This window comes from Lissotriton vulgaris, chromosome 2_1 (assembly GCF_964263255.1).
Source record: "Lissotriton vulgaris chromosome 2_1, aLisVul1.2, whole genome shotgun sequence".
Classification (NCBI taxonomy): domain Eukaryota; kingdom Metazoa; phylum Chordata; class Amphibia; order Caudata; family Salamandridae; genus Lissotriton; species Lissotriton vulgaris.
In genome coordinates this window covers 837,440,626-837,456,614 of record NC_141687.1, presented here as the reverse complement: position 1 = coordinate 837,456,614, position 15,989 = coordinate 837,440,626, and the positions used below count along the sequence as shown (strand labels likewise).

The window sequence follows — 15,989 nt, the reverse complement described above, 5'->3', positions numbered from 1 at the left end:
ACAATCATTTTTTTTGTAAAGCAGACCATTTTCTTCAAAGGAAAACGAGATGCTTCACAAAACAAAAAATTAAAAGTTTCATTTTTTAAGAGCAGGCAGTGGTCCCTAGGACCACTGCCTGATCTTAACCCCTTCGCTGCGAGGGTTATTCCCCCGCGGTGCTGGGGGTGAGGGGGGCGCGCACAGCGCCCGCATGCTCGTCATGAGCTACTGTGCTCATGACGAGCTCAGCTCGTCACAGGTGCATTGGCTCAGTGGAACGTTCAGCACAGCAGGGGAATTATCCCTGCATGTGAGCGTTCCACGGGTCATGACGAGCTGAGCTCGTAGTGAGCACCGGAGCACTGTGGCTCATGACGAGCTCAGCTCGTCATGAGCATGGAAGACGAGCTCAGCTCGTCATGAGCATGGAAGAGGTTAAAAATAGTTTTACAAACATTCACAAAGGGGAAGGGGTCCCTAGGGTACCCCTTCCCATTTGAGAATGGGTTACCACCTTCTTGAAGTAGGTGGTGAAATGTGAATGTTTTGCAACCACAATTGCGGTCACAAAACATTCATACATACCAATGCGATTCGGTATTAGGAAGGGACGCCCTAAACACGCCCCTTCCTAATACCAAATCGCAAACCCATTTTGCGATTCAGTAACAGGTTACCGAATCGCAAAATTGGGTTTGCTGCATAGGAATAGCAATTTTTGCGTTCGCAAATGTGCAGATTCTGTGAATCTGTCCTTTTGCGAACGCAAAAATGCGTGCTACATCTACCCCCAAGATGTGAATGGAGATCCACAAGATATATTGCATATGACAGTCCATATGGAATCACATACTCAATACATAGGAAGGAAATATAATTGCGACAGTTTGTAAAAATAATCAAATACTAATCCACCACTCGGACTACATGGGTAGGATTGTTTCTGACCATGACACCCACGTCCTGAGACTCAATTGAAGACCTCCACACCCCCCTGTCCCCACATGGCGACTACCACAGGACTGCCTAATGGACCAAACCTTTGCACATGAACAGGGACTAAGTATCCAAGACTACTTCGCCCATAACGCGGGGACAGCGTCCTCGACATTAGCAGAGTGGGACACATTCAAGGTAGTGGCCCGCGGAGAATGCATTAAACAAAGAGCCAGGGTAAAGCGGACACTAGAACAAGCCCTTGCCAAAGCCGAAACACAACTTGCTACCGCTGTGCAGACCTCCGGCGATACAATTTTAGCACATACGCGACCCGGATGCACAAGGAACAAGATAAAACCGTCACATTGTTGGCATGGTTAGCCAAACAAGACACAGTCATGCGGCCCATAACAGAAATAATAGACCCCTTTGGAAATCTTTTACGGTCCCAGGATGAGATCCTTCTGGCGTTTCATCAATACTACTCAGCAGTTTATCGTAACCCAACACTGACCGAGCAGGGCACACCAGACCGATTTCTAGACTCTCTTACGATCCCCAACATTTCGGAGGCAGATAGGACAACATTAGATGTGAAGATACAGTCTACCAACATTAAGCAAGCCCTTCATGCCCTAGCTCGCAATAAGGCTCTGGGACCAAACGGGTTCCCCCTAGAACATTATACCACCTTCTCCCCCTTACTGGTCCCCCGATTGGTGGCAATGTTCGCGGTCGCATTGGAGACAGGAGAATTGCCAAGATCCCTTCGGGAGTCCGTCATCGTGGCTTACCTGAAGCCAAACCGCGATCCCCAGCAAATTGCCTCCTACCACCCCACCACACTTCTGTCCACTGACTGTAAGAAATTGGGAAAGATACTAGCGGACAGATACTCGCTAATCATATGACCATAGGTGCACCCAGACCAATGCAGTTTCGTCCCAGGCAGGAACACATCCCAAAATATACACCGACTATTCCATGTTCAAGATCAAATCGGTGACGAGTACCCTTGAGCGGCCTGCCTCATCCTGGACCTCGAGAAGGCCTTTAATACCCTAACATGGCAATTCCTCTTCTCAGTCCTACAACGAGCGGGACTGGGCCCCACCCTCATGGCGTACATGCGGCTCTTGTACACCAAACTCACCTCACGTGTCTGCATCGGGTGGTACATCTCATCAGAGTTCGTGGTGCAGAGAGGCACGAGGCAGGGCTGCCCGCTTTCGCCCCTGCTCTTTGCACTCACGGTAGAACTCCTAGCCATACGGTTGCGCCAGGAGGGACAGCACTGGGGCATTCCACTTGCGGACACTGTGCACAGTGTATCCATGTACGCTGATGACCTCCTTCTATATGTTTGGGCTATCACTGCAGATCTCACTCCCATCTGGGCGACGCTCACAGAATTCACGGGCGCTTCAGGGCTGAGAGTGAATTGGGATAAATCCACGGTGTACCCCCTGCATCCAAACCTTCCCCCCCAGGAAGTTTGGATCGGGGATCAGAAAGTGGCCTGGACCACAGAGGCCTCCGATACCTCGGGATCCGTCTTTACCCTTCTCCACTCGACATATTTGAGGGCAATCACCGTAGGGCATTGGCTGGTATCAGGTCGGCGGTTGGATTTTGGGGCAATCTCCCATTGGCCCCGATCGGCCGGGTGGCTATAGCCAAAATGCTAATAGTCCCGAGACTGCTGTACCATTTCACTAATCTACCAGTAATCTCACCCAGAACCTTTTTCAGAGACCTAGACTCACTCCTCAGTTCGCTAATATGGGGGAAAAACAGACATAGGATAGCATTAGCAAAGTTGAAACTACCCACTACTCAAGGAGGACTAGGTGGCCCGTCTTTTAAATCATACTTCCTTGCAGCACAGCTGCAGTGGCTATCCTACTGGACGGCAGGCAGACACTTAGGCGAGACATACACCACTACCGGCCGGGTGCCCACCCCGGAATTACGCCGCCTATTAATGCCAGGAACTACATAAAGACGGACATACCCCCCATACCCCCTACAAGTAACGGTGGCCCGCAAGTGAATGCAAAGAATACATCGTATGTCACCAAGAAGGCCTCCGTATTCACCCCTATTGCCGCTGGTCGGCTGGCCCAAACACAAACACTATTACACACCCAACATACTCCACACATGGACGACCTGCGGTATCACCAAAGCAGAGGAGCTATTTGAGGGCGGACAACTTAGACCGTTCCAACAACTTATAGACGACTATCACCATCTACTCGAAAGTTACAGACAGTACCACGACCTATCGTCGGGGGAACCAACCACTCACCCAGTCATCCATACAATATTATACATGGGGGTGGGGCGACATCTAACAACATGGCTTTACAAAGCCATACGGGAACTCACAAACAGATTTCTAGAGACCCTACGGATCACCTGGGAGGGAGAAATAGGGTGCCCCCTGCATGAGAAGGAATGGGAGAGGGCACTTGAATTCCCCAAGAAGGTCTCCAGAAACGCACAATTTAAAAATATACAATGCTATGTCCTACACAGGGCACACTTGACACCAGCCCGCCTCCAAAGATTTTACTCTGATAACCGATTCCTCTGCCCTAGATGTCACGCACAGGAAGTAGATTTTTACTATATGTTCTGGAGCTGCCCAAATATACAAGCATACTGGCAAAATATCCACAAATCACTCAGAGCTCACCGGGCTCACACACCTGACCACCTGGGAATCCTGTGCCCTGGGCTTCTTCCGGAAGCAGAAGCAACACAAAGTACCCACCAGGTTTGTCTTGTTGGCCATTTTACTGGCCAAACGAGGCATAGCTATGTATTGGCGATCCCCCTCAGGCCCCCCGATTGCGGCATGGGTGGGAGCTGTACTCAAATGGATTGCGGCAGAGGAAAAAACATTGCACGAGGAGGATGTGAAAGGGATACGCAAGATTCCCATTTCCATGGAATGGGCGCTGTTACTGCACCAATTCAAACAGTCTCCACCCCATGATAACCCAGACCGTGATACACAAGTACCAACGGCCTCACAACCACCAGACCAGTCCACAAATACACACCCCAGTTCTTATCCCGCGGCGTCTGCGCAGAATGACTAACATATAGTGCCATACACCACGTCACATCTGAATGCCAGATATCAGAACACGTCAGACTATGTATCCCCCGTTCTCCCTAGTGGGGCATAGCTGCACCGACCAATGTTTATACAATGCCTGATCCTTTACCTCACAACAGTACCCAGATTTCCATGAACACCCCCAGTTTTGTACCCCAGTTTCATATGGCAATCATCCGACTCGGCACCCCACTGTGGCCAGAAAAACAGACTAAGTAGAGTACAAACAGCACTGTACCATATAATAATGGAGAGTATTGCAATACAATGTACTGTATCCAAGTGTACTCTGTTAATGCAAACTTTAAATGCGAATAAAAATATGTTACAAAAAAATAACCAAATACTAACAAGTAATGGTTGGAATTGCAACACCTTGTAAGAGCAAACAAAATTACATTTAGTTAATATGACAATTTGCACATAGATAAAACTGAGAACTTGAAATCGAGGGTCATGTGTTAGGATACAAGTCAGAAAAAGGTACTACATTTTTCAATTGAAAGTGAAATTCACAGAGGAGGATTTCGGTGACTGTTACAGATGTGTCCAGTCGTCTGACCTATTCAAACCATTAGGAAGGCTGTTGGTGCGAAGAATCCATTTTAACTCTTCTTTGTTCAGGAGCGAGTTAATGTCAGCACCTCTGGATGGAGGTTTGATCACTGAAATCACTTGCCAACGCAAGTCATCTTCTGTGTGGCCTTTTAATTGAAAATGATCCACCAGTGGTGCGCCACTCACTTTGCACCGGATGCGACTCCTGTGCTGGCAGATGCGTATGCATACTTTCTAAGTTGTCTGTCCGGTGTAGATCAATTGACAAGGGCAAATAATGGCATATATGACATTTACAGTGTTACAATTTGTAAATTGTTTTAACACAATGTTAATACAATTGTAAGTGAAGTTTTTTGTGTTAGAGGTAAAAGGACAGATGCTGCAATTGCGCATTTGTAATGCCCCACCCGGGGCGTTAGGCCCAAAATTTCAGATTAAGTCTGTGATGGTTTAATTGAGGGAAGACTGGCTCTTATTAAATGATCTTTAATGCGCTTATTTTTGCGAAATGCGAAAAGTGGTTTTTCAATTTGCAGTCTACCCGCGTTAACAACTGGCCAATGTTTGAGTATACGTTTCTTGACTTGGATAGTGGTGAAAAGGTGGTAACACAAACCATCCGGCTGTGTTTGGCATCTTTTGCAGATTCGGGACTCAGTAATGTTTCAAATGGGCAAAACCATGCTCGTTTCATATATGGTTTCACCAGTTTTTTGGGGTAATCTCTGTTCTGTAATTTGGTACACAGAATTTTAGTTCCTTAAAGTGGTCATGTTTGTAAGTGACATTTTTCCTGAATTGAAGGATATGGGAGAATGGTAGAGAGTCACGTAAGGCATGAGGATGGTGACTTGTGTATGCCAGGAGAGTGTTTCTTTCAGTGGGTTTTCGAAATAATGAAGTAAAGAGGACATCTGGGGAGGATCGAATCATTAGATCAAGGAAAGGGATTTCTGTCCTACTGTGTGACGGCGAGAATTTAAGACCACTACAGTTCTTCCTCTTCCTTCCTTTTTCAGCTGTCTTCTTTGGAAACATTTATTAAAATTACTATGTATGTGACCCCATTCTAGGTTGCTATAGAAATTATTTTGTTTTCTATAGATAATAACTAATCCATTTCTCTGGTAAGGGACCTCTTGTTCCTTAATAATTTAACTTCATCCATGGTCACTGGCATATCTTTGGGTTCCCTTGTTTACTATAACATAGATGTCATTAATCGTAAAAAGGTTACTAGAGGATGTAAGGGAACAGTGCAAATCCAAAGTTTAGCCGACCACGACGGAGGGCAGGCCGTCTACAGTACCCGAGCAGGGCCCACTGCGAAAGTACCTTGGATGGAATAATGCGTCGACACTGAGGGCTCAATTTGTCGATCTTTTCCATGCAGTCGGGTCGTTGCATGGTCGTCAAGCTTCTCTGAAGTGGAGGCAATGCATCATCATCGAGCCATACAGAGCATCTTCGCGGGGCAGCTGTTGTCGAGTAGCCTCTACCTCAAAGGGGGATGAGTTGGTTCTGACCGGCACAGTGCTGACGATGTGTCAGCTTTGTAGAAAACAGTTGCAGAACCCGGTTCTGAGGCACAGAACTTGGAGGGGGCATGTCAGACAATGGTAGAACTCCCAGAAGGCAGAGTCCAGCAGCACCAGCAGAATTGCAGGAAATCTTTAGTTTTTCTAAGTCTTCAGAAAACAGGAAACAAGCCATCAAGCCCGTGGAGATCACATGGAGGAAAGTCAGAGTCCAGTTCTCCTTCAGCAGAGTCAGGAGCAGCAGGGCAACACATAGAAAAGCAGTCCTTCCAGAAAAGCAGTCCAGTTGAGTCCTTTATAAGCAGCACAGCTGTCCTTCTGATGGAGGCTCAGTTCAAGATCCCGAAGTGTCTGATTTCAGGGGGTCAGAGACCCGGTACTTATATCAAACAGCGCCGCCTTTGGGGGTGACTTCAAAACAACTCTCTAAAGTGCTGAAGGACCCCTTTCTAACCTCTCCTGTCTACCAGGCTATCTGGAGGGTGGGGGGGTAAATCAGTGCTTTGTGTGTGGACAGGACACTACCTATTGAAGTGTAAGTGTCAGCCCCTCCTATTCCTCCCTGCTTCGGACGATCCACCAGAATGCAGATGAGTGCCCATAATGCAGAGGAGCCTCACACCTTCCTGTGTATGTGGCTTTCTAGAGGAAACGCACAAAAGTGTAGCTATCAGCCAACCTAGACATGTATTGGAGACAGGTTGTCAGGCACAAAGAGCAGTAAGTGCAGAGAAATGTTCACTTTCTAAAAGTGACATTTCTAAAACAGTAAGGTTAAATCCAACTTCATCTGTAAATAGGATTTATCATTCTATTCCAACCATATGAAACTTGAAAAAGCTACTCCTCTCTGATCAGGAATTACAATTTAAAAGTTGATTAAGGAATTCCCAATGCCGGCCTATGAGCGGGGTAGGTCTCACAGTAGTGAAAACCGAAATAGGCCGTTTGTCAATACCAGGACATGTAAAATATAAAAGTACATGATCTAGTTTTGGAAAGAGCATGCACGTGTCATGAAAATGGATGGAGCATTTATTGGGGAAGGAAGAACTTTAGTCCTATTGTTTACTAGAAAGAAAAAAAGTTGGAGCCGTGACTAGAAATTATTGTATGATGCTATTCCACCTCCTTTTTCTTTTACAAAATTATACACAGGGCTTAATGAAATGACATTTTTTAATGATATTTTATTGTTATTTTTAATAGAGCATTGATTGAGGTCCTTTTTTAGTTATGTTTTAAAATTGAACCGTCTGTGTGTGTGAGCGTGTGTGTGTGTATATATATATATATATATATATATATATATATATATATATAATATATATGTAATGAGATGTTGCTTTATTCCCTTTTTATTGATTGAGAGGAGTGTTCATGGTTTTTGTATGTTCAATGTGATGTTTTACACCTATTCTGAAGAAGCTATAGGCAAATTTCCCAATGCCCTGAAGCCTTCCAATCACCTCACTGACCCTCTCCCCGCAAATGCGGTTAAAGATCTTACACCTATGCTACTACCCCTCTGGACCAAGATCATCAACAGCTCGCTTCAACAAGGTTGCATCCCTGACTCCCTAAAGGTAGGGCAGGTGACTCCCATCCTTAAGAAACCCACAGCTGACCCCACGGACCTAAACAACTCCCGCCCTATCTCCAATATTCCCACCCTGGCCAACCTTCTGGAAAAATGTGTTCATCACCAACTGACAAAACATATCGATCACTTCAACCTCCTAAACAAACACCAATTCGGCTTCCGTGCAAATAACAGCACGGAATCAGCCATGACACACATCATTGATGATGCACTTCAATTACTTGATCAAAACGAAGCATGCCTCCTCATCCTACTAGACCTCTCCTCAGCATTCGACATGGTCAAACAAGAGCACTTGATAGATCAGTTAAAACACAGAATGGGTCTCTTAGGATCAGTGCTCAAATGGTTTACCTCTTTTCTGCATAACCGGACTCAAAAATTCAAGGTCAACAACACCCTGTCCAAACCAGTTGCTGTTACGCTAGGAGTCCCACAAGGTTCCTCGTTATCCCCTACACTCTTCAACCTATTCATGGAACCACTCACCGATCTTTTACAAACATCCAACGTGCAATTTCACATGTATGCCGAAGATACCCAACTTTACCTCAAGATCAACACCTTGGACGACATTAGTTTCCTTAACAATACTCTTAAGACCATCCAAACATGGCTGGCAGTGAATCACCTCAAACTGGATGCTTTAAAAACTGAATTCCTCCTTATTGCCCCACCCGCCAAAGTCCCCACAATGCACAATTTGATCAAACACCTCACAGCACTTGATGTTCAAACAACCATTGTGGATTCGACGAAATCACTGGGTATAACTCTGGACTGTAACCTCAATATGCAGAAGCATATTAATAATGCAACGAAGGGCGCAAACTTTCAGATCAATACACTAAGGAAGCTGAAGCCCTTCCTACCTCCCAAAGACTTCAAGTTAGCGGTTAAGGCTCTAGTTCTACCTCGGCTGGACTATGGAAGTGTCTCGTTATGCGGTCTCCCCAAAGCCACTACAGCTCCTCTAAGAGCCTCCACCAACGTGGCAGCGAGACTCATCACTGGCTCGAAAAGAAGGGTCCACATCTCCCCAGACCTAAAATCTTTAAACTGGCTGCCATTTGAAGCCAGAATCCACATGAAAATAGCTTGCATGACGCACAAGGCCTTACATCATAATGCACCCAGCTATCTCTCACAAAAACTCACAATATCTGGAGGGTCAAGATCAACAAGAAGTGCGGAAAACCTCCTTCTGAAGCCACAAAGATTCAACAAGAAAAAACTTATAATCGTTCCTTTTCAGGAATGGCACCCAGGCTATGGAATGCCCTTCCACCAGAAATAAGACTGAACCCCTCCACCTCTTCCTTCAAACTGGAAGTAAAAGGCATCCATATGGCAAAATTTACGTATACATAGCCTCACATGACTGTGAGAACCCCTACTCCATTCATCCTACCGATGAACCTAATCAATTTTTGCCACTACCATGATCCGCATGTTTCACCCTTGCTGTGCACCTCACTGCTTTGCTTTTTATATGCACAGTCTGTTCTATTTATTTGATCATCAATGTATTACCATCACCCTTCAGACCAACTGGTCCGGTTCTGCACCATATCTGATTTGTCCTTTTATCTGTGATTGTCTTTGCTGCTATTCATTATGGTCCTGTTTATCCTTAATGTTTGATTTGTCCTTTTGTTTATTACGCTTTCTGATGTTATTCTTATGGTCCTGCTTCATTTTATTTTTTGATTTGCCTATATACATGTACTGTAAAGAGCTCTGATACCCGCAAGGGTCTTGTTCGCGCTCTATAAAACTTTCAAAATAAAATAAATAATAAATTAAATCATGTTATTGAGCGAAATAAACTACTACTACAAGTACATGTCCTACCTTTTACAAACATAGCAACCTGCCCTTAGGGTTGCCTCGGACCTACTTCAGGGGTGACTTATATATAGTAAAAGGGGAGTTTAACCCCTCCCACGCTCATGACGAGCTCAGCTTGTCATGAGCCACGGTTCTCGTGTGCTCATGACGAGCTGAGCTTGTCATGACCGTTAGAACGCTCGCACGCTGGGCAAATTCCCCTGCTGTGCGAACATTCTAATGAAACGGGTGTGGTCATGACAAGCTCAGCTCGTCATGAGCACACGACCAGCGTGGCTCATGATGAGCTGAGCTCGTCATGAGCACCGGGTCGCTGTGCGTGTGCCCCCTTCCCCCGAGCACGGCAGGGGAATATGCCCGCAGCCAAGGGGTTAAGGCTTGGCAAGAAGTTTTAAATGCCTAGCCTAAGTGGCAGGAAACTGCACACATAGGCACTGCAGTGACAGGCCTGAGACAGGTTTGAAAGGCTACTTCTGTGGGTGGCACAATCTGTGCTGCAGGCCACTAGTAGCATTTGAAGTACAGGACGTGAGTATATGGTATACCCCTTTACAAGAGACTTAGGAGTACAATAAATGTACCAATCAGGTATACACCAATGTCATCTTGTTTATGGGAGAAGCACATTCACTTTAGCACTGGTTCGCTGTGGTAAAGTGCTCAGAGTTCTAAGGCCAACAAAAAGAACCAGCAAAACGTGGAGGCAAAAGACTAAAAGTCCAGCGGAAGACCACTCTAAGGATGCCACGTTTAACAGGGTGCACATTATCAGACAACAGATGGACACAGAGAGACAGAAGGACATTAGGGAGGATGCCTAGCAGTGAACTCACAATGTTTCTTCTGCCAAGATTATCCGATGATGGAGATACAGACATGGTGGTTAATTGTGCTGGTGGTCATTGACACTCATTTGTTGAGATTAGGAGATATTTTTCATTGTCAGATTTTGGCTAAAGCAAGAGAGAGAAAGCATAAAGGTAGAGAGAACATGGAAAAGAAAGTCATTTGGTGAGAAATGGAGAAAAAATGAAAAAGAACCTGCAAGAGTGCAATAAAGAGGTATGAAGAAGCTGGTGGCTACGTTTGCAGTGAAATACTGAACAAGAAAAAGTCAAAGTGCTGTGTTCATCGGAACATTGACAACTTGACTAAAATCAAGAATATCAACAAGTTGGGAGGAACGAAATACAGACTCTAGGCAGACCTAATTAAGAACTTCTGAAAGTTCTGCCTGGACCTCAATGTGTCAGTGACACCAGAATGCTTGTCAGCCAAAATCAAGAGGGGGTTAAAGCATACCACTCTGCACCCCTTACCCATATATCCTCGGACAAGGGCTCGGAATAGAGTTCTTGTGTGGTGAGTAGTAGCTGCATTTCCTCGGAAGGGCACAGAATTGAGGGGTGCAGCCTTGCTGGTGTGTGAGGAAGGAATGGCAGAATGTTCACTTATGGCTCAAAATATAAAAACACCTGCTTCCTCTGTACTCTGTAATTTATTTCTCCCGTTCCACATGGCTAGTCTGGACTCTTCTTACTATGACCCATATTACATAATAACTATATTATCCAAATGTGTCAACCCCCAGGGTTGGACTGGCCTATAGGGTAATCAGGCAGTACCAGAAGGGTGGGTCTGACAGGTCAGTGTATGGACTGGTTTTTGGCTGTTTGTGGACCTGTTTAAGGGCTACAGGTCAGTTTTTACTGTTGAGTTCCCTTATATTGCCACAGACATTGCCGACCGAAAGAACAAAGGCATACACTCTCCCCTACCTTGCAAAATTTCTGTAAAGCGTATCTTTACAAGTTCAAAACTGCTCTGATTTGCAAATATGTGCTACTTTTTTAGCTATAGGATTCACTGATTGAGGTTTCTTTTATTTTGGTGTCCAGGTCTAATTTCTGTCCCAGTCCAACCCTGTCAAACCCTGCCTCTTACCACACAAAAAATTTTGGTAAACACCTTCCTGTATACAACTATGAAAGCAGGGGCAGGCTCATAATTAAGCGCAATTCCCAGCAGAGGAACAGAAAACATCCATAAAAACAAACCCATCCATCTACACCTACAGCAAACACGAATTTCTGTGAGTGTCAGTAATCCACTTAGCAAGGTATGACCAAACATTGTGGCCTCTCATCTACTATTCAATAGGAGGCAGATGTGTAATCGATTATGTAAGTTGTGCTGTTATTTGTGTAGTGCTTTATACCCCCAGTGCCTGTATACCTTCAGTGGTGACAAGAAGCACTCTACAAATCTACTGATTGGTTGTTTGAACCTGGTCTTACACTGCTAAAGTAAAAAGTAAACCAGTAGCAGGAGGGGTTCTTGTGAAGCATTGAGGGGGAGAGTGTTCCGTCCTTGGTGACGCTTTCTTATTTATGGAGCAACACCCAGGGACTGTTTGTGCTCTGGTACTTCCAGACTTCTGGCAATTCCTTTATTTCAATATTTTTTTTCTTGAGTCTGTATAGGGTGAGCACGCTCTAGCAGATGCTGTAAATGAGATGGCTCCAAACAGCAGGGCGGGGCAAGAGCGAGGAAAGAGGGAATTGCGACATAGACTGAATGCTGGGCCAATTTCAGCCGTGAATCCTAAAGGCTTTCAGAGCTTTCTGGAGAGTTCCTCGAGGCGGAAAGTCAAAGTAAAAACAATCATTTACAATGCATCGGTCTCGCCTTTACAAAAGTTAGAGCTATTGGCATTGTAAATTACAACATTTTTATTTATGTGTTGGTTTTGAAAACAGATAAATAAATGGCATTGTCATTTACAATGCCAATAGCTTAATCTCTCGCAAATGCCGGTATATCTCTCGTAAATTTGGTATAATCCCGGGTGCCGCGATTATACCAAAATGAAAGAAATAGAAAAAACATCTATTTGTTTCATTTTGAGTGAATACCGGGCTGTACTTGGAGGCGGAATGTGGCCAGAATAGCAAAGAAATTACATGATAAAACATAATACACATATATTTGAGAATAACATTTTAATATTGGAATAATGATGAATGATAATGAATATCAAAAAAGTAATAATTTTACCGCTAGCAGTAATTATAGTATTGTTGTAATTTAATAAGTAGATTCTATATCTCATGTAAATATTCACAATAACAATCAATGTGAACTTTATGTTAATGGTTTGTCCCTTCCTCCCCTTTCCTTGGTTACTGGTTGAACGTTCCAAAGGAGCCTGCTTTAGAATGCTCAGGCAGATGACAGTTGTGTCCGTTATGGAGCGTGGGTGACTTAATAAAGAAGACTCTACCTTACCTCTTCAGTGCTTCGTCTATTATGTATACTCTAAAATAAGTATATTTAATAATAATTGGGTTTCTTTTGGACGTCTGCCTTGAGGGACGATGTGTGGTTCAAACAAGGCTTTCAGTGGAAATGTACACTGGGTTAGAAAGCAATAAAATTGTGGTTCAGGATGTGACACGAAAACACAAATATTACGGGGCTCCCACATTCCACGTAAGGTTGTGAGGATGAGTGACGACGCTGTGTGGTTCAAAGAAGGCTTTCAGTGGAAATGTACACTGGGTTGGAAAGCAATAAAATTGTGGTTCATGATGTGACACGAAAGCATGAATATTAACGGGCTCCCACATTCCATGTGTGGTTGTGAGGATGAGGGACGACTGACCCAGGGCGTGCTTGGGGGATGCTCAAGTGCACTCCACGTAACTCTGCCGAGAAACGAATGTGACAAAAACACACAAGTGTCAGATTTTGGCCACACACAAGTACCACAGCGCGGTGGAATGCACGCATGGACAGCCCCGGCAGCGTATATTCCCATGTGCCAAGCCACGCTGGCTAATCACTGCTAGCGCCCCACAGACACCTGCTCTCCGCTGCTGCACTGGAAAAAAGGAGCACACTCAGGGTGTAGCCGAATGACTAAAACACGACGAGCTGTTTTTAGCTCCCAACAGCCGAGCCTTTCGGAGCGTTAGCCAGGGTTTCGGGACTTGGAAGGAAAGACGGCGAAGGGGGGAAAAAACTATGCGACTTGTGCCCTCCTCTGCCTCCCCGGGCTTGTGTGGAACGCCCTGTGCTGGCTGCCGGGTTCTGGACGGTGCAGGATTCAGCCCCGGAGCAGTGGGCTGCACCCCCGGAGCCCCGAGCAACAGGAGGCTGCACTCTCGAAGCCCCGAGCACCAGACTGCATCCCGGGATCCCACAGGTTGGAGCTGCCCCTTTGTGCAGGAGGTAAGGATGGGGAAAACTAGCAAGAAACCGTATTCTACACTGTGAATTTGATCCTGCAGGCGTTCCAACTTAAAAACAAAGCAGCGAGTAAGACAAGAGATCCCTTTGAGAACTAAGTCAGCACGAAGAGTTCCTTTGTTCGAGTCTCTTAGGTGTCTTTTGCGGCTGTGTTTTTGCTACTATCTGGAAAGTAGGGATGGGCGACTGTAATATTTTTAACCCCATGTTATTTCTGCCTTCGGTGCACAATGTAAGGCATCAGAGCGCAGAGTGAAATAGAGGAAGGGAGATCTACTAACAAAGAGGAGGAGAGCACGGACTCAGCCTGACTTATGTGTGTGGTAAAAACTTTCTTATCTTCTTTAAGGGGCCATCTGTTTCGCCCCATAAAGAAGATAAAAAAACTTTTACCGCAGCTGTAAGTCAAGTAAGCCAGCCTGAAAAGGACAGGGCTTACAGAGAAAGAAGAACGTTACTAGGACCTCTTCTCCAATGGCTGGCCACCGTTTAGCATGAACAGTGGAAAAGAGGGGCGGGGCTTAACCTCGCTAGTGAAAAGTACTCTACCTCATTAAATCTCGCCAGCTCAACTGCGCATGTGCGCAGTCTTTGGCAGGCCGAGACCTAACAAAAGAAGGAGCCTTGTGAGAGGAGTGACGCCGCACAAATCGCTTCAGTGTTTTTGGCTTCAGAGCTGGAGAGCCAGGTTCGAGTCTCGGCTCAGCATCCTGTAATTCTGGGCAAAACACTTAATCTACCAATGCTTACCATAAATGAATGTGTTCTTTACTGGTGCGCATTAAAAGCGCTGGTGTTGATGACTAAGTGCTGAGCACCGGAAACCACAGGCTCAAATGAAGACACTGCTGCCAATCCATCCCCATAAACTGATCAGTGTGCTATGAAACAAGCATCTGCCCTGTTCGTGATTAAAAACACCAGGGGAGCGCCCTACTTATCTGGAAGCATTTTTTAACCGCTACTCACCAGCTTTTGGCAAAGTGGAGTGGGTGGACACACAGTGGCATAACGAAACTTGAGGGGGCCGCACTGCAAACTACATGGAGGCCCCCCCCCCCCTCATTCTCCGTGCCAGTCTAAAGCTCTCAGGCCAGTGACCCGCCATACTGCAGGGGATGCAGGGCTATTGTTACGACACTGTCAACAATACAGCCGTTATAAGTAACACTGGATGGTGGAGTTAAAGATTGGGCTTAGTCTACCAGCAGGCTATCATAGGTCGTGGTCCATTCATTACAGGGTCCCTGCCATCAGTAGGCCGGGGAAGTTTGCCCAATTTTAGGTGGGTTTCCTGATGCAGACTCCTGTCATAATATACAGCATCGGGCCCACTCATCGTTCAGTTTTGACAAAAGTGCATCCACTGCTCTTTCTCGTTTCCGTTTTAAAACATTAGACAATGAGACAATGCAGTATTTCAAAAGCAGATGTAACTACAAAGAGCAAATTTTGATAATTCATTTTTATTAGTAGACAATAATAATCTTAAGAGGCATTGCACAGCTTCATACACACTTTGACCCAAATTCCATCACAGTCTCTCTCTCTCTGTCAGTCAGTCAGTCTCTCTCTTTCAGTCTGCCAGTCTCTCCCTCTCTCTCTGTCATTCAGTCTCTCTCAATCAGTCAGTCTCTCTCAGTCAGTCAGTCTGTCTGTCAGTCAGTCTCTCTCTTTCTGTCAGTCTCTCTCTGTCAGTAAGTCAGTCGCTCTCTCAGTCAGTCTCTCTCTCGCTCTCTCGGTCAGTAGGTCTCACTCAGTCAGTAGGTCTCAATCAGTCAGCCAGTCTCTCTCTCTCTCAGTCAATCTATCGCTTTCTGTCAGTCAGTCTCTCCCTTTCTGTCAACCAGTCCCTCAGCCAGTCTCTCTCTCTCTCTGTCAGTTTCTCTCAGTCAGTCTCTTTCTCTCAGTTAGCCAGTCTCTCTCTCTGTCAGTCTCTCTCTCTGTCTATGTCAGTCAGTCTCTCTCTCTGTCAGTCTCTCCCTCTGTTAGTCAGTCTCTCTCTCTCTGTCAGTCTCTCTCTCTCTCTGTCATTCAGTCTCTCTCAATCAGTCAGTCTCTCTCAGTCAGTCAGTCTGTCTGTCAGTCAGTCTCTCTCTTTCTGTCAGTCTCCCTCTGTCAGTCAGTCGCTCTC

General features: G+C 45.5%; 1 protein-coding gene across 1 annotated transcript in view; it reads left to right on the top strand.

The window, feature by feature from the left end:
* LOC147731253 (twist-related protein 2-like) overlaps window positions 1-15,989 on the top strand; it is a 60,698-nt gene that overhangs the window by 32,668 nt on the left and 12,041 nt on the right. The gene's annotated exons all lie outside the window — the stretch shown is intronic.